This window comes from Protopterus annectens, chromosome 8.part1 (assembly GCF_019279795.1).
Source record: "Protopterus annectens isolate FY-2018-M chromosome 8.part1, PAN1.0, whole genome shotgun sequence".
Classification (NCBI taxonomy): domain Eukaryota; kingdom Metazoa; phylum Chordata; order Ceratodontiformes; family Protopteridae; genus Protopterus; species Protopterus annectens.
Window position 1 is genome coordinate 274081107 of NC_056742.1, and position 20233 is coordinate 274101339.

Sequence of the window (20233 nt, forward strand, 5' to 3'; positions counted from 1 at the left end):
TGAATAATTCACTAACTTCTCTATTTGAAATTGTTGGCCAATTTACCTACTTCATACATAGCATAACTACCCTTACCAAAAACAAAACTAACCATAATACCCTACCCAACCCAAATCCCTCCCACTACTACACTTTTCAGCGTAAAAAGCTCTCCTTACTTCTTATATTTAAAAAAATAATTCACAATCTCAAACCATACCCACCATTTGCTGAAAACATGCCGTCTGAATTTCTCAAGATGGCAACCTGTGATGTAGGATGCCCATTGTCAGTCCATGTAAGTAGGCAGTACAAGAATCCTGTCTTCCTTCCATGTGGAAACAGCACATATAACTCCACTTCATAAAGGTAGGACCTCTTCAGAAATGTCCTACTTTAGACCCATTGCCACAGTTTCCCCTCTCACAAAGATATTGGGAAAAAAGTATCCACAAGCAACTTCTTCAATTCCTCCTTTGACAACAACTCCTGACACCTACACAAAATGGCTTCAGCATGGTACTGTCCTCATATCCTTCTTAGACACCATTGACATAGCTAGGGACAGTGGTAAATTTGTATCTTCTTTATTCCTAGATGTATCTAAGGCCTTTGACATTGTATCACATAGCAAAGTCTTAAACAAAATGTCTTCTTTAGCCTATCACGCTACTCTCACTTAGTTCAGAAGATACTTAACATGCCAGACAGGGGCTGGCACAGTATGTCATGACACTTGCTAAGAGGCAACATACTGCACTTAGCTTTACTACATAGATATGTAAGAGTTAAGCAGATAACAGAGAATAAAAATGATGCATACAAAAACACCAGATTGTGCTTACCCTTCCACTCTGTGCATCAGTCATAGGTAGCCCAAGTCAGAATGTCATAATGGCAGGGCACTGTTATCATCATTTACCCAGTTGGGAGAACAACCTGTACTACATGACTGTACTACAAATAAGGATATACACAAAAGCAACAGTGATGCATATAAACACACCAGACTGTGCTTACTCACACATAGGTTGATTACTCTGTGCATCAGACATTGGGAGTCCAAGTCAGAATCTTATAAAGGCAGGACACTCATCATCTGCACAAGTGGAGGAACAACCTGTACTACATGACTGTACTATAAGTAAGGATATACACACAAGTAACAATCATGCATGTAAACACACCAGACTGTGCTTACTCACACATCACACATAGGCTGGCCATCTGTGCATCAGACATTGGCAGTCCAAGTCAGAATTTTATAAAGTCAGGGCACTCTTATCATGATTTGCATGGTGGGTGAGAGGGTACGTAAGTGCATGTCTGTCACAGGAAGGCTTGCGACTGTGAGTGAATGAGTGCACTTAGAGTCAGTGTAGAGAGGTTTGATGTATGTTGGGGAGTGTCTTTACTGGGTCAAAGTGTCTGGCACACTGTGTGTGGGGGAATGAGCAATGAAAAGTAGCGGTTTTTGTGTGTGTTTGCATGGACATAGCCTCGGCACATTGTCCAGGAGTGTGCCATGGCAAACTGGACAGGTGTAAAGCATGCATAATGGAGGGTTCAGCTTCCTGTGCATGTCCCAACCCACAAGAACTGGCTTTGCCAGGAGATGCACTGGCTGTCCCAGAGCCCCAGCTAGATGTCAGTGTGCAAAATGAACAAGAGCAAGATCTGATGGAGGTGGTGTCAACATGACCACAGGGATGACCTCTCTTGGGTAAAGTCATTTCCACAACTGATGTAACAGAGGAAATGCTACCCCTGTGAGAGAAGGACTTCATCTATCGACAGCCAGCTAGGCCAACATCTAAGAATGTGACAGATGACTGGCCTTGAGAATGGGCTCTCACCCATGAAAGATGATCAGAACAGACAATCCAATGTGTCATTCTTCTTGTCCAATGAGTCACACACGATTCATGCAGTCCCACAAGTCAGCATGCATTGCCTGAATGACTCTCACAACCATCTGTGCCTCCACAATGACTCTGCACATACATTGGCAAGCAGCTACTGATGCACCAACCTCAGGGGGAGGGCAGTATTCATACCTCCTGCAAGTACCGCTACCAACCCCACCCTGTGTGGAGTCTCCTACACATGACAGTTTGTGGCAGATGCTAGCATGCCTTTACCTAGGACCACTACATTTCATTGATCTACAGTGTCTCTGTCAACCTGTTCACTCTAAGATGGCATTGTATCATGGCTCTACACATGCAGAAAGACTGTGCCCATAGTCTGAGGGGGGATGTGAGGGTCACACTGTCTTTGTCTGATTTATGGTCTGCAATACCAGACTATGACTGCTCATCTTCGCCATTATCATCACAGGCTAAGCATTGTCCAACATCAGACTGGTTTACTTCTGCAGTGCTGGAGTAAAACAGTGGTTCACCTGTGAATACACCAAAACAAGACACATACAGTGTAAGTATGACCAAACACCACAACTACACATGTCAGTGATATTATTACAACTATCAATAAAAATAATTAATTGCACCATGCCACTAGGGCATCAGCGGTGGTGCAGTGGTTAGCATTGCCGCCTCACAGCAAGAGGTTCTGCGGTTCGATCCTCGGCTGGGGTGCCTTCTGTGCAGAGTCTGCATGTCCTTCCTATGGTCACGTGGGTTTCGTCCAGGTGCTCCAGTTTCCTCCTACATCCCAAAGACATGCTGTAGGTGGATTGGATACTCTAAATTGGCCCTAGGCATGAGCACCCAACCTTTCGTGGAAGGTTGGGTGCCGGGCTGGCAACTCGACACCGTAAAACTCCATTTCCAATCATGAGCGAACAGGTGATCCACTGTGGCGACCCCTAACTGGGAAAGCCGAAAGAAGAAGAAGAATTGCACCATGCCAATACCTTTTGTAGGTGGTCAGTGCTTCTCGATGGCAGATATACCTGTATGCAACATGTGGGATAAGTATTATAAAGAGTCATTTAAATAACAGCTGCAACTGGTGAACATAGTAAAGGCAGGACTGCATGACTAGGGCATCATCTACAGAAGTCATCAGGCACTTATCCATCTCCTCCCCAACATCTGGCACAGCACTCTGGAACCCATAGGAGGTGGCACTGCCTTTGAGCAAGGACAGGAACTCTTAATTCACTGTATGCGCTGCTACCTATTTGTGGGAAACTGAAGTTATTGAGTGTATCTGTCTTGCTACCTTTGTGTTTTACTGCCTTTATTTCACTGCACGTGCTGCTGCCGTAATAAATTAATTTTTAGCTGCTGTTCCTACTAAAGGAGATGTAGGTTAGTTAATTGTGCGTAGCATAGTCCAGGTACAGATTTGCTGCACCCAAGACTTCTCGTTTTCTCTGTACACCTTCTGCTGGCCATTTTTAGTTAGAGGGAACCCCTTGGCACCCTAATGAGAGTATCGTGCTGACCGGAACCCTTCTGGTTGAACCAGATTGGTGGAGAGCCAAGAGTGTAGTCAGCCATTGACTGTTTTCACTAACTAAAGGTTTCTGTTTGGTAGTATTTAAACCCTGGGTTTGGGCGGGTCTGCCTTGTTTAACTGAGCTCGGAGGGGAGGGTGACCAGCCGAACTCTGAAATACCAAACAAATCCAGGCTTCTAGCCTCAACTCAAACGCCAAGTCACTGCTGTTGTTACTAATGCACTTATTTTTTTTTTCTAAATGTTTAGGAGTGTGTCTTATCATACTGCATCTAGTCCACTCTATTGTCTGTATTTGCTGTATTTAATTCACTGTACATGCTGCTACCTATTTGTAGGAGTCTGAAATTACTGAGTGTATCTGTCTTGCTGCCTTTGTGTTTTACTGCCTTCATTTCGCTGCATGTGCTGCTACCATAATAAATTGATTTTTTTTTTTTTTAGCTGCTGTTCCTACTAAAGGAGAAGTAAGTTAGTTAATTGTGCTTAGCATAGCCCGGGTACAGATTGCCTCACCCAGGACTTCTTGTTTTCTCTGTGCACCTTCTCCTGGCCATTTAGTTAGAGGAAACCCCTTGACACCCTATTGAAAGTATTGTGTTTACTAGAACCCTTCTGGCTGAACCGGATTGGTGGAGAGCCCAGAGTGTAGATGGCCATTGGCTGTTTTCATTAACTAAAGGTTTCTGTTTGGTAGTATTTAAACCCCGCATTTGAGTGGGTCTGTACTTGTTTAACCGAGCGGGGGGGGGACCAACCAATTTCTGAGATATCAAACAAATTCAAGCTTCTAGCCTCAACTCAAATGCTAAGTGACTGCTCTTGTTACTACTGCACTTGATGTTCATCGTGCATAAAGCTGCAGTCATAACAGATGGGTTCTCCTGCCGTCAGGCGGGTCCTCGGTCGGCCGAATTCCAAAGTCTAGGTCCGGCGTCGGTTGTTGCTTTCTTTCCTGACATCAGTGCGACAGGGGTATATAAGACACAGCCGACGCCATTTTCTTCAGTCTTTTTTGCCGCGCGGTGCCCAAAGCAGAAGCAGTTCGCAAGTGCCGGTCGGCCAGCTCCTGAAATTACAAAAATTTGGAAACCGAAGTCTTCTTTAAAGCTAAGTACCCCGTTGGGGAAACTTTTCTTGCCTCAGACCGATGTCAGACAAAGTTAACAATTGTATTTCTTGTGGGAAGCAAATACCGCATAAGGATTTCCATTCCCTCTGTATACCTTGTTTAGGCCCAGACCACGACGTCTCGGGCTGTCGCTTTTGTGCTTCTTTCAATAAACGCACTATTAAGCGTTGGGCGGAGTTCGCCCAGCACTTTTTTGGTAAAGCTTTTAATTATAAAATGTCGTCGGAGACTCCGACTACTGTTTTGTCCAAAAAATGCAAGGACAAAGACCGACACGCGAGGTCCGCGGTCTCCACCGACACCACGCCAAAACCGGCTACTCGTGGTCCGGTTCTCAGCGAGGCGCCTACGCAGCCCCTGACTACTGACGACACTTCTCTGGCGGTGTCTTCTGTAACCGAGACCGCAGGTTCCTCGGCCCATACCCTGACTACAGCTACCGAAGCCACTGTGAGTGTTGAGCCTCTTAATGTGGACAGGTGCACTTCCACCCATGGTGTCTTCAGACCTTCTTCTTCCATTTCCATAAAGGCCTTTACTAAGTCTAAATCAGCCATGCATTCCAAGAGGCCTGTTGCACAGGGCCCATCTCCAGGCCCCGTGCCTAAAAAGCAGATGCTCAAAATGGCTGAGGATTTAATTACTCTTATCAGGGATTCCCAACCCCCTCCGGACAAGAGACCCAGAGTGGAGGAAGATTCTCCCTCTTCTGACCAGGGCTCCATTATTTCAGAACATTCTGATGAAGAGGAACACTCGTACTCCCCTTTTGAAGATTCTGATGCAGAGAAGTCCATTCCTTCTGTATCCCCCCCCAGAGGATCTTTCTTTCGGGGAACCTTGCATACCTTGAAGGAACACTTCCATTGGGAAGGCCAAGATTTTTCAGATTCCAAGAAAAGGCTTAGGGAATTTCTTTTGCTACCTCAGCACAGACCTCCGGCGATACCTCCTGTCTTGGACATACTTGATGATGTTTACTCGGAGGCTTGCCTTTATCCGGATTCCCTGCCTCCTGCCCCAGTCAAGCCTGATAGGTACTACAGAGTTCCTAACTCACACCAATTTCTTTACAAAAGCCATAATGCTGACCCTGAAACCATTTCTCAAGGCCCCAAGGGAATGAAGGCCTCTACTGCTAAGAATCCATTACCTTCCGAGAGAGAGTCTAGATCCTTAGAAAGGTGGGGAAAAAAGGTATATACCTCGGCCACCCTAGCCATGAGGGCCTTAAATTGTCAGTTCCATATGCTTAAATATCAGCAGTTTCTGTTATCACAATTAAGGAATAAAATGTCACAACCTGAGCAACCAGATCTGAAGGAGTTGCAGGATATGATGCATAGTACATAACAAGTGGGTAAACACACCTTACAATGTGGCTATGATGCTCTAGAGGCCTCAAGTAGAGCTGCTGTTACAGGATCAGTCATTCGTAGACATGCCTGGCTTAGGGAACAAACCTTGCCTGATCATGTTAAAGCTAAACTACTAGATGCTCCTTTACAAAAGGATGTATTATTTGGTACTAATGCTGTGGAGATACTACGGAAAATGGAAGAAAAAGCTAAATCTATGCAAACTGTCAAAGCTTTTCTACAGGTACAACCACCACATTTTAGCAGAAATTGGCCTTCAAAAAACTGGTCCTTTCCAGCCACGGACAAGCCCCAAAGAGGTAGATACAGGCGCACAAGGGGCAGAGGACAATCTCAAGGATCATATAGGGGCAGACAGTGGCAATCTCCAGCACCAAGAGGTGGCGAAGACAGTGCACAACAATACAGGAAACAAACCCAATGACTTTCCCCTTTGCATGCCAAGCAAGGCTCAGGTGGCAGCACCCTTGGGAGCAAAGCTGGCATTATTTTCAAAAATTGGCATATTGTCACAAAAGACAAATGGATCCTGGACATTATAAACAGAGGCTACAGATTTCATTTTCACACTCTTCCAAAAATGAGAGGCTTGCCGAACCTGCCACACAATCAAAGGGCAGAGGCTCAAATACAAATTTCAAAGCTCATGGACATGAAAGCTCTTCAAGAGGTACCTACTCACGAACAAGGTCAAGGTTTTTATTCCAGACTATTCCTGGTACCAAGGAAGGGAACCGATTGGAGACCCATTTTGGACTTATCCATCCTAAACACATTTCTACTCGTACCAAAATTCAAGATGCTCACCTTACAGCAGCTTCTTCCCATGCTGGGCAAGGAGTCTTGGCTGGTAACATTGGACCTCAAGGAGGCATACCTGTATGTCCCAATCAGACAAAGCTGCAGAAGATACCTCAGATTTCTTGCAGGTTCAATCCACTATCAATACTCTGCATTGCCCTTTGGCTTATCTACTGCGCCCAGAGTATTCATGAAATGCCTGGCATCAGTAATTGCCTACTGCAGACTTCAAGGGATACAAATTTACCCTTATTTGGACGATTGCCTGATCCAAGCGAACAGCAAACACATACTTCTGGAACATCTGGCTTATGTAACATGGTTATTGAATTCTCTGGGATACACAGTCAACAAAGAGAAATCCAGGCTAACACCATCTCAGAAAATAATTTTCCTGGGTGCCAACTTGGACACAAACACCCAAATGGCCTATCTTACGCCAGAAAAACAGGGGCAACTAACTCAGTACTTCAAGATGCTAGCAAATTGTACCAGGCTAACTGCAAGGAAAATCCTGCAGGCTCTGGGCTTCATGGCATCTTGCATTCTTCTAATCCCATGTGCAAAGTTGCATATGAGGAAACTTCAATGGTACCTAAAAAAACTATGGTCTCAACACAGCCACAGTTTGGAAACAATAATACCACTAATTCCATGTTTGCAAAAGGAATTTCTATGGTGGGTCCAAGCATGCCAAACAAACACAGATCTACCATTCTGCAAGCCTCAAGCAAATCAAGTCATCACAACAGACGCCTCAGACTACGCCTGGGGGGCACACATGAAAGACAGGTGCATTCAGGGCAAATAGTCCCAAAAGGAAAAGCACCTTCACATCAATCAAAAGGAAATGCTAGCAGTGATAAATGCAATTACAGCTTTCAAGGACCTCCTGCATCCAGGGCAATTATTGATAAGAACAGACAACACCACAGTAATGTGGTACATAAACAAACAAGGAGGAACACATTCATACCCCCTGTGCAGACTGGCCATGTCACTTTGGAACATGGCTCTGGAATGGCAAATCGAGCTTCAAGCACAGTACCTGCCAGGTTTGGAAAACACGCTGACAGACAATCTAAGCAGAAATATGACAGACCCGCACGAATGGAAGTTGCATCCTCAAGTGTTTACAAAGATAATCCAAGCGTGGGGAAGGCCAGACATAGATCTCTTTGCCTCCCACAAGAATCATCAGTTGACAAAATTCTGCTCAAGGACATTTCATCCAAAGGCCTGGAGAGTGGACGCCCTTTCTTTCAGTTGGGCAGCACTGACAGTTTACGCCTTCCCACCTTTGCCTCTACTGCCCAAGGTGCTCTTGAAAGCAAGAGCAGACAGACCAAAGATGATACTGATTGCTCCAGACTGGCCAAGACAACACTGGTACCCACTCCTGAGGAGCCTAACACATTCTCCTCCCTGGACCCTACCTCTAATGCCTCTTCTCCTGACTCAGCACAGCTACAAAACTCTTCACAGTCAGCTGAAAACACTCAATCTGGCTGCATGAAAAATTCCTTAACACCACAACAGACCCTACTCTCCAAGGAGGTGCAGGATGTCATTTTGGAGGCCAGTAGGCCATCTACTAGAAAAGCTTACTCCGCAAAATGGAAACGGTTTTGCGCTTGGAATGAGAAAAAGGGCCAGGATCCTAGAAAACTGAATTTGCCTCAGATATTACAGTATCTAGCTAAGCTGTTGAACAGTGGACTTTCATTTTCCTCCATCAAAATCCATGCCTCAGCCATTTCTGCAGAATACAACACTGATCCACCCTTATTCTCTCACCCACTCTTAAGGCAGTTCCTCAGAGGGGCTAAGAATATAAGACCTCCAAGGAAACAACCAATACCAGCCTGGGATCTTAATTACATTCTAGAAAAATTAACATTGCCTCCCTTTGAACCAGCTGCCTCAACAGATTTGCAATATTTGTCCTGGAGAACAGCTTTCCTTCTGGCTATTACCTCAGCTCGTAGGGTCTCGGAACTACAAGCCCTCATGGCTGTGCAGCCCTTTCTCATCTTCCATCAGGACAGGGTTTCTCTACGAACCAACCCGTCATTTATGCCTAAGGTAGTATCCAGGGTAGCTTTAAATCAGGCCATACACTTACCTACCTTTTACCCCAATCCTCAAAACAAAGGGGAAAGGCTGCTACATTCCTTAGACATCCATAGACAGCTACGTTACTACTTGCACAGAACAAAGCCTTTCAGGAAATCAGAACAACTCTTTGTGTCCTATGCTGTAGGAGCTCAAGGGAAGCCAATTTCCAAGCAGACAATTTCAAAATGGATAGGCCACTGCATACGGTTTTGTTACTCCTTTCATGGTAAATCTGTACCTGCAGGCATCAGATCCCACTCCACAAGGGCCACAGCTACCTCTGCAGCCTTCCTCAGAGGAGTCCCTACCAAAGATATTTTGGAGGCAGCCACTTGGAGTTCTGTGCATACCTTCACTAAACACTACCACCTACCTTTATACTCCAAAACTAGAGCAGGCTTTGCCACTGCTGTGTTGCAGGGCATTCTGGCTCCTCCCAGTTCCACCTAGTGCCTACCACCCTGTGCGTAGCTTTGGGATTCTACCCATCTGTTATGACTGCAGCTGTATGCACGATGAACATAGTACAGTTTTGTACCTACCATAAATGTAGATGTTCGAGTGCTAATACAGCTGCAGTCCAGGTTTCCCTCCCTCCTTCCCCTCTGGGTACAGACCTAGTGGCTAACTCCTCATCTTACAACCTGATTGGGTTATCCTTTTATGGTGTATTTGCTTGCAACTACTGATTTTTGATTATATTGCATTGCATGATTATATATAATATATATATATATATATATATATATATATATATATATATATTGCCTTCCTTCTGGGGGCACCTGACATCTGGGGCAAGAAAGACTGAAGAAAATGGCGTTGGCTGTGTCTTATATACCCCTGTCGCACTGACGTCAGGAAAGAAAGCAACAACAACCGACGCCGGACCTAGACTTTGGAATTCGGCTGACCGAGGACCCGCCTGATGGCAGGAGAACCCATCTGTTATGACTGCAGCTGTATTAGCACTCGAACATCTACATTTATGGTAGGTACAAAACTGTATTTTTTCTTTCCTGACTGTTTAGGAGTGTGCCCTGCATCTAGCCACTCTGTTGTCTGTATTTGCTGTATTTAATTCACTGTACATGCTGCTACCTATTTGTAGGAATCTGAATTTACGGAGTGTATCTGTCTTGCTGCCTTTGTGTTTTACTGTCTTTATTTTGCTGCACATGCTGCTGCCATAATAAATGTATTTTTTTGTAGCTGCTGTTCTTACTAAAGGAGAAGTAGGTTAGTTAATTGTGCGTAGCATAGCCCAGGTACAGATTTGCTGCACCCAGGACTTCTCATTTTCTCTGTGCACCTTCTCCTGGATGTTTTAGTTAGAGGCAACCCCCTTGGCACCCTAGTGAGAGTATCATGCTGACTGGATCCTTTCTGGCTGAACCGGATTAGTGGAGATCCCAGAGTGTTTTCTGCCATTGGCTGTTTTCATTAATTAAAGGTTTCTGTTTGGTAGTATTTAAACCCTGCTTTTGAGTGGGTCTACACTTGTTTATGCATCATGCAGCAGAGTTGAGCTGCGGTAAGCAATTAGCAAGGTATTCCCTCTTTAAATTCCCCCTTAGCTGTGCCTGTTTGATCCCTAGGTAGTGTGGCCCTTCTCATTAGTCCATGCACTGAACTAAGCTCAGCCTTTTAAGGACACACTCCTAGGTGTACCCTTACCCCCCTTTAGCTCTCCTTGGTCCCTCCTCCTGATCCTGATAGCTATGGATGGGCAACTTCCTGTGGTTTCTCTAGCTTGTCTGGTTGATATGGGCATCCTGTGGCAGTGTAGTGACTGCATCACATACACAAGCAACCCTGTACTCTTAACATCTAAGAACACAGTTTGTGACTGATGCAATTACATTAAGAACCTAGAATCCATGCTGTCTCACCCACAAGTCACTACATCTGGCTTAGAGAATGTTGTCAGCACAAGCATCCCACCTCACACAACATCCACACCTATACAACACAAAACTACATATGCGGAAGTTCTCACCAGAAGCATACCCAAGCACAGGAGATCTCCCAAACAAAAACACAAGCATACTCTGCAAGGTCTGACCAAAACCTACTAGACGTTTATAAACCAAATAAAAATATTGGCAAACTCCTATGTAGAAACTCGGTGTCCTACTCCTGGAATAGGCTTACCCCTGACATCTGCAGTATTCAAAGTACCAGCCTCTTCAAAACTAAAGTCAAAAACTACTTCCTGAACTCAAAATCCTGCCCTTGCATTACTCCCTGTTAACTTTCATCTCCACTTTCACTGTTTGTACGTAACCCACTTACTCTCACCTAAGCTACCTTGTAAATAACATCCTTGCTGAATCTGCTGTCTCATTCTGCAATTTATCTCTTAAAAAAAGTTTGCAACCTTTACTTCCACTGTGTCCTACCATGCTGTATACCCCAGGTACTTTTGTTTTTCAACCTTGATCATCAAAATCTATATTTCTTTGTAATGTTTGTTCTTTTTGTTCACGTACATAAATTATGTATATTACTAACTGTTCGTATGCATTCATATGCTTAATATTGTATATTATTGTTGTTTAAAATGTTTATTGTTTAAAACTTTTATTTTTTGATCCATGTATAAAATTTCATCATAGAATGTCATTATTTCTGTCAGCTGGAGCTTTTCTCCTCGGGTCTCCACTGAAAAAGGGCCATACGGCTCAGCTAGACCAACCCAGTTAACAAATGTCAAATAAATAAATAAATAAATACCACTATGCAAAATTCACATAGTACACACATCAGTGTCTCACAGCCCCTAAGGCCAAATAATAAACCTAACATGTTAGTCATAGGAAACTCGATTGTGAGACACACAGATTTGCCCTTCACCAGGCTGGATAAGGAGAAAGTCACAGTGAGTTGCTTGTCATGTGCACATCATACAAGCACTCAAGTCTGCCAGCAACAGATACTTTTATGACTCTGTCGTTGTCCATGTTGGTGTAAAAGACTTGAGATGTACCTCTCTGGGCTGTATGAAGAGGGACATTATCGAGCTCGCTGAGTATGTGTCCCAGGTAGGTGTGTCCTTAGCCTTAATCAGCATTTTACCATCACCCAGAATGATGCCTCACTATAAACAGAAAATGATTGACTTCAATAATTGGCTTAGCATCTGGTGTCATTCCAAGGGGATCCAGCACCTGATAGCCTGGGATGGCATGATTGATAGGCCTCGATGCTTTGCCAAAGATGGCCTTTATCTGGCCTCCCTGGACTTCTGGCTGCTGGCAAAGGCTCTTGCCTCCCCCATAATGCCTTTTTTAGGCAATTTCACTAGGACAAAATTCCCAACGTAGAAGATTCATCCAAATCCAAATTAAAGGTCATGCTGCTAAATGCTAGGAATCTTAACATGAAACTGCATTCTCTAGACGCACTCCTAAGCTTGGAAGATGCTGACATTTGTGCAGTCACAGAAATCTAGTTTAAAGCTGTGGAGAGCACCCCAGCCTTACCAAGCTACTCAACTTCCATACATTCAGAACCCAAACTGAGAGCAATAAAACTAGAGGAGGTGGTATATCTATTTACATTAAGGTTAAACTCACCGCCAGATTAGTGAGACAATATGATGCATGGGAGACACTCCAGGTGCAGCTTGCTGTAGGCAAAATACCTATCTAAGTCATAGCCAGCTATAGGCCCCCATGCATGGATCAAGATACCTACTCCACCTATTTGGATCTACTAGAATCATTCAAGATTCAACCTCTCACCCTTATTGTAGGAGACTGTAATTACCCACCCATAGACTGGACAAACTACTCTTGCCAAAACACACTTACCCAGAGATTCCTTGACTTCTTTAACTCTAATGCCTTGGACCAGCTGGTTAGCACCCCCACAAGGGGTGATAACATCTTGGATCTGGTACTGACATACATAGGTGATTACTGTAGCACCCCTACAATGACATCTTCCCTGTTAAGATCTGACCACAAAGCAGTCACTTTTGAAATTACCATCACCCCTACCCCAGCTGTGATCCATCAAAAAAAAAAAAACTTTTCCAAAGCTGATTATAACCTCCTGCGGGCAAGCATAAACAGTTTCATAGCTTCTCCCTCCTCTACTGGAACTATGACCTATGTGGAAACCTACACAAAGGTTCTTTACAAGCACCTATATAGTTGCTTGGACTCAGCAATACCTGACAGAACCAAAACATGCTCCTTTACGAAGAGCAAACCAGCCTGGTGGACGTCTGACATAAATAGACTCTATAATAAAAGAAAAAACTTCAGGAAAAAAGTCCAGGAATAAGAAGGAACAGGTCTCAGACTAAAAGCAATCTCTTCTTAACCTGAATAAACAGGCCCTTGTGAGGTCCTCTAAAGCTAACTATGAGTCCAAATTGGCCCCCTTAACAAAATACAGTCACAAGGCTTTCTTTAGTTCTGTCTGTAACCTCAAAGGCAAGACCTAGATCTGTACAGAACTAGTACTCAATGGAACCATACACACAAACCCCATCGACACAGCTAACCTGCTAGCAGATAGGTTTAGCGAAAACTTCACCCCTCTGCCCCCGAACAGTTAATCAAGACATACCCAACACCTGTCCCCCACCCCGTATCTCAAACAAGCAGGACCTAAATGCCCTCTCCAAGGCAAAAAATGCTTCTTCCATGTGACCAGACAACATCCCAGGCTGCATCCTACACAAGCTCAAACAGGAACTTGCAGCACCACTGGGTACCCTATTCAATCATAGCTTAAGCACTGAATTCGTCCCAGCCAAATGGAGGACAGCCACTGTCATCCCACTGCATAAAGTTGGCACATCCACTGACCCAGGAAACTATAGGCCCATTAGTTTGACTAGCCTGATCTGTAAACCCATGGAATGCATTATTGCGAAACTCATAAACAAAGATATTGGCAGTCTCCAGATACTTGAACCTACTAAGTTTGGGTTTGTCAAAGAGAGATTATGCCTGTTAAACCTGGTGGGTTTCTTTGAAACAGTCACAAACGCCCTGGATGAGGGAAAAAAGGTGCATATTGCTTACCTAGATTTGGCAAAGGCCTTTGATGCCATTACCCACTCAGGCATCATAGACAAACTCACCCAGGTAGGCATAAACACATGAATTATTAGATGGAAGCCAACTGGCTTACTGACAGAACCTATGCAGTCAAAATTGGGGGATTCTACCTCAAATAGAAGACTTGTAACTAGCGGTGTACCTCAAGGATCGGTCCTGGTGCCCCTACTTTTTGGAATCTACTTCTTCGAAGTGCAGGCTAAAACCAAAGACCTGGGGCTGACCAGATTTGCAGATGACTGCAAACTGGGGAATGTCGTAAATTCCCCAAAAGATGTAGACATTCTACTGGAGGGTCTCACCCTAACAAATGATTGGTGCCAAAAACATGGCCTCAAACTCAAAGCGAAAAAAATGCATCATGCATCAGTATCACCTTTGGTGACAGTGGTGTTCCTGAAAAGTACCACATCAACAATAATGTCCTAAGCACACAATCAACAGTGAGAGATTCTGGCACCCAGGTTGATAGCAGCGTAATATTTGACTGCCATGTGGCCTCTGTAGTAAGAAAGGGATTCGATATAACCCACCTCATAAGTAAGGGCATTTTGTCTAGGAATAAAGAAGTCATAATCTCCCTGTACTCATCCCTTATCAGGCCAATAATCGAGAATAATGCCCCCTTTGGTATTTATCGTGCTAAGCACCTACAGCTTCTAGAGAGACTGCAGAGGTTCCTGACCAGGACAATTCAGGGCTTCAAACATCTATCCTATGCTGATAGGCTAAAGTCCCTGTTGCTGTACTCCGTTTCATACAGACTCCTCAGGGGTGACCTCTGTCTGGCATATAAAGCTGCCTTTGACCCCACCTTATTGGAAATGCTACATATCCACTAGTCAACACACATGTAACTCGCACTTGAGACCTATACTTGGCCTGTAATATCAATAGAAGTTGCTGGTGGGACAGGTTTGTGTCCCAGAGACTCCCCCTTCTGTGGAATCGTTTCTCTCTTCACATTAAACAGAGCACCTCACTGTCCCTTTTTAAGTATAACCTGGATGGGGGGGGCAGGAAATTTACCCCAAGGAGCCCACCGGTGTCCTTGCTAGGCAGGGGCAACATGTGCTGACTTTGGAAACAAGGACATAAAATTTGACTAGACTTATAATGACCCCAGGGCCAGTAGCCTTGTAACCTCCTATTATCTGTCCCTGTAATTTGTGAAACAGTAGACAGACCAACACCTGTAGCTCTCTGCTCCTGTGCCAAGAGTACCACTTTTTTGATGGCATTACATATCATGTCACTGGCTGTGCACTGGACCATATCATAGCTGTGGCCCTGACCATCTTATGCATTAACATCCTGAGCCACCTTTTACCAGACATGGTCACAGAAGGGCTTGTTGGTGTTTTGCAATGCAGTTCAGTGAGCCATATATCAAGTAAGAGGAGGGCATATAGTACCACCTTATTCTCAGTCTCAGTAAATGGAGGCTTTTAGCTCGATTTGCCCATAACTGGTTGTGTCTTAGGCATATCCTTGTTGGTATGGAAAACACTGAAATTTGCAACCATTGTGCCAAAAGGGTTTTATGCATTGTAACATTATAGGATCATAGCGGATTACTAGGCTAATGGCACAAGTGCCTTTACAAGCTTAGCCAATTATACCCAGGATATGACAGTATTATCTCTTAATACCCCAGATAAAGGATGTAGGAGTATCAAGGTAGTGGGTCTTTGGATGTTGGAGCCCTGAGTCATTTTACAGACTGCCTGTGTCCATAAGGAAAATGGGCATTACCATGGGAGTGAGTGTACGGTTCCCCATGCATTTATCCAAATTCTGTTTGAAGAGAGTGAGGGACAGGCTTTGTATTACGAAGATGGGAAGTTTATTCCATAGATGAGATAGCCCTTGGGAGTTAAATATGTCTGTCCAGCAAGTTCTGCTAGAGGCACAAATAAAGTTCAGGTCCATGGAATAAGTAACTCTCGTATAATTTTTCTTGTGAGTATGTAAAATTTTCATCAGGGCTGGATCAGCGAATCCGTTGTAGGTCAGACATAATCACCTATCAATAAGCAATATGAGACAGAGTAAAGGGATAGGGCCTTTAGTCATTCTGCATAAGACACGTCTTACGCTTTGTAGCTTTTTTAGTGGGAAACCTCTGGAGCTAATCCAGTTGGTGTAAGTGCCTGGTTAGTTACATGCAGAAGAGAGTACTGTACTCGATTATGGGCTTGATGAGGGTCAAGTACAATGGCACTATGACTTCCTTTAATCTTGATGCCATGCTTTTACTTATAAGTTGAGTCACACAGAAGGATATTCTCACTACCGTACCTACCTGGTGTTCGTAGGTCCCTCACCAGTGGGTCTACTTTTAGTAATGCATTATCAATGCTGTAATTTGCAGGGATATCGGATTTACCAAAAGATCTGATTATGCATTTTTAGTATTTAGTCTCAGACCATGGGTTTGGCACCAGTCATTTGTCATTTTAAGGCCTCTTTGTAGGATGTCAACATCGTTTGGAGATTCAGTGATCTCTCCCAGCTTGTAGTCATAGGAAAACTTGGCGAGCCAGAGGCCCCCAACATTGGCCTTCACTTCAGAAAAGTGTATACCAAACAGGAGGGTCCCAACATTGAGCCCTGTGGACACCACTAATAACAGGTTTCTTATTGGAAGTGGATTCATCTGTCCGGACAATCTGTGTCCTATCAGTGAGCTAGTTGACTGTCCATCTGATGATGTAGAGGTTTATGCTTAACTCAGTAAGTTTATCTATGATCCCCAAGTGGAAGATTGTCTTGAAAGCTTTGACCAGGTTTAGATAAGCGGTGTGTACCATTTTACCCTCATCCATGGCCTGGTGACTTTCGTAAAGTCCACCAGATTGAGCAGCAAGACCTCCCTTTGACAAAGTCAAATTGAGTCTGGTCCAGTGTTTGGAGAGTTCCTGTGTCATTATTGTGTAGATACATGATAATTCTCTCCATGACCTGGCAGATAAGATGGTCAAGTTTATGGGTATGTAGTTCCCTGGATGGGTTCATGAGCCCACCTTGTGCAGAGGGATAACTGTTGCAGTCCTGCATTCCTCTGGGAAAAAGCTCGTCTGGAGGCTGTGGTTAAAGAGGGTTTCTAGTGGCACGTACAGATTCTGTTGTAAGCTATTTGTAAGCTATTTAAGGAGCATTCTGGAATGTTGTCAGGACCCATGGAGGCTGTATTTCTGGCTTTAGTGAGTGCAGTAAGGACCTATTCCCTCATAATGACCATTGGGGGGTGGCTGCTGGTATTTCTTTGGGTGTGGTAGGAGGTGATGGGGGTTGAACTGAACTTGTCGGCAGCAGGTTTGCTATAGTTTTAGGCTGGATGTAAGTGTTGCTGTTTGTGATTAACTTGGCACATTGCCGAGTGTTTCTCCTGAGGTTACAAACAAAATTAAAAATGCCTTATATTTGTCTCATAGTTTGCTTTGGCAGATTTGACCAGCTCTCAAGTTATTTTTTAAGAATGGTGAGTGTCTGTTTGCACTAATTTGTCTGTTCCTTCTTAGCTTTGGAGAGGATTTATTTTTGTTTTGTGGAATATTTTCTTTATGCTGGAGGTCCACCAGTGTGGTTTATTTTTCCCAGTAATCATAAGTTTTACTTGGACAGGTACTGTCTCCTCTTTGCACCTATGAATGTGGTTGTACAGTGTTTTTTATGTACAGCTCAGATTAGGCTTCAGTGTCATCCAGGTTTGGAGGGTCTTGGAAGTTTAATAAGCTGTCATTTAGCTTGAGGTACTTGGACTTAGCAAAGTTCTTAACAGGTGTGGAGTTTGATGGGGGGTTCTAGTTTAGTTTTAATACTAAAGGAGATCATTTTGTGTTCAGATCTTACCAGGGAGGAGTTAATGCATGGGAGGGAGAAGCATTCTCCAATGTTCGTGAGTACTAGGTCTAGGAAATTTGTATTTCTAGTTGGGGAGCTAACTAGATGTTCCAGGGTGGCTGCATTGACAAAGTCCAAAAACCTCTGAGCAAGTAAATTATAGGTTGTATAATTCTCTCAGTATATGGAGAAGCAGTTGAAGTCACCCATAAGTATGGTGTTAGGCTGAATGTTAAGAGATTCCAGTAGGTTTAGGTAGGGGGTGTAGTTTTCCCCATACTCATGTTAGGGGATCTGTAACTAGCAATGATATAATAGGGGGTCACACTTATGGTTAGTTGGGCATGGAGCAGCTCAAGCAAGTCATGTTGTTGGACTAGTCTAGCAGTGCACTTGTCCTTTATGTGAACACTGAGTCATCTCCTCCCTTTGTTTTGTCCTAAGCCTAGGAGGATCGTAATGTATGAAAGGCATTGCAGCCTTTGATAGCCGGGGTGCTTTCCATGGTTCTGAACCATGTTTCAGTTACTGCACATATGTCTGCATTCTCAAGGGTGAAGAGTGCTTCCAGAGAGTGCAGTTTTTTATTTAAACTCCTAGCACTGAACAGCAGTACCTTTAGGTAGTTGTGAGTTATTTTTGTTATGTTGGAGTGTTTAACAACATTGCACAGCCTAAAAAAGGCACTGTGGGGATAGATAAAGTTTTTTCCAGTATCCGGAAGCCAAATGGTGACAAGTGCAAACCATCTTTGGCAAAGCATCACGGTTTGTCGATTGTTTCTCTCCAGGCTGACAGATATTGGATCCCCTTGTTGCGACACCAGAAACTAAGCCAGTTGTTGAAGTCAGTCATTTTTTGCTGAAACTGTAACATCATCATTGGTGAAGGTAGGATGCTGCTCAAGGCAAGATTCATATCTGCGTACCTCTGTTATGTCTGTCTTCATATGGTTCAGTGAGGTACATCTTGGGTCATTTACACCCACATGAACTATGACCATGTCATACTGGTTCTTGTGGTTTAAAGGTTTAAGTGCATACGTGGTCTGGTGGATCCTGATTTCAGACAGATAGCTGACTGTGATATTCTCCTTTTTTAGCCTGGTAAGGGGGACATCACTATGTCTTACAATGCAGTATCCAATAACTAGAATGTTTGGCTGTGTGGTGTGTTGTCTTATGGGCTTGGAAGTGGAGCTACTATGATTTTCAGAGTTGTGTGTTGAGTGTGTGCGGGGCCACTGAGAGATACTTTTAGGAGATACTTTTAGGAAGTCTTGGATGTTTGGGTAGATCACAAGTGAGTACCTCTGCATATATGGGTCTATATGTTTGTTTCTTAGTGTTGGTAGTGACTGTTTTGGGTGTGAAGCTGACAACCTGGTTTGCATTTTTCGTGAGAGTATGTGACAGCTTTGCCTCCAATGACATTGTGTATCTACATCTCTCACACACTGTCTGTTCTAAAACGAAATGGTTGTCAGTGAACATGAGGCAGTTACGACACTGCCGTAGGATGCCCATATCCACCAGGCCAGAAACAGAGATGACAGGGAAGCACCTTTCCATTATACCAGAGCCTTAGTAGATAGGAAGGAGTAGGGGAGAGTCACTTAAATATCTGGGAGAATGTTTACTAGTATACTGCTAGATGACTTGCAGTGATGCTGCCCTCTGCACAAACTGGCAGCTCTTTGAGCAGCTATGAACAGTAGGAGACGATGGAGAGCATTTCCTATAGAGGATTTTAAACTGGAGAGGTTTGGTTATATGCAAGTTATGGGTAACTGGGTTTGCATGATGCACAAATGTGAGGCTTTTATACCAGGAAATGCTACTACCAGGCACATAACTCACAGTTGTGTCAGAGACTTGTAGTATGGTAACTCAGCGAGTAAGCAGCTGAAACATCCAGCTCTACAGGTTACAGGATATCAGGCTAAGCATTGAAAAAGAAATTCAGACATGACTATATGAAAGTGCAAATCTCAGGAAACCTGAATGCCTAAAGAAATAAGAAAAAGCAGAAGTCAAATAGTACAAAAAGTTCTGAGAAAGAGGAAATGGTGAAGAATGAAAAGCCCCAGGGAACAAATGGCTACTCAGATGACGATCTGACAGGAGATCAGGAAAATGAAAAAAACTTTACATAGGAAACTGTTTAATCAAGAAAGAAGAATGAGTGAGTTGTATCAGGCATTGAATGAACATTCTAAAGCAGCCCAACATACGATTGATGAGACTGTGGAGTTAAAGGCACATTTGAAAGAATCAGAGGTGAGATTAGATTGGGCAGAGGCCAAACAGACCTGGAGGATAGGTCCAGAAGGAGTGGATTGTAAAAGGTTGGTGAGAGAGCTATTGCATCAATGGACAGAAATACGACTTGAGGAGATAAGGAGTGAGAGGGCACACCATACTGCTTGGAAACCAGAGAGAGAGGGGGCAGTGGTAAGCCAAGATATGCCC

At 43.9% G+C, this 20233-nt stretch overlaps 1 protein-coding gene across 3 annotated transcripts in view; it reads left to right on the top strand.

The window, feature by feature from the left end:
* Positions 1–20233, top strand: part of RHPN2 (rhophilin Rho GTPase binding protein 2) — a 2376893-nt gene that overhangs the window by 2228697 nt on the left and 127963 nt on the right. The gene's annotated exons all lie outside the window — the stretch shown is intronic.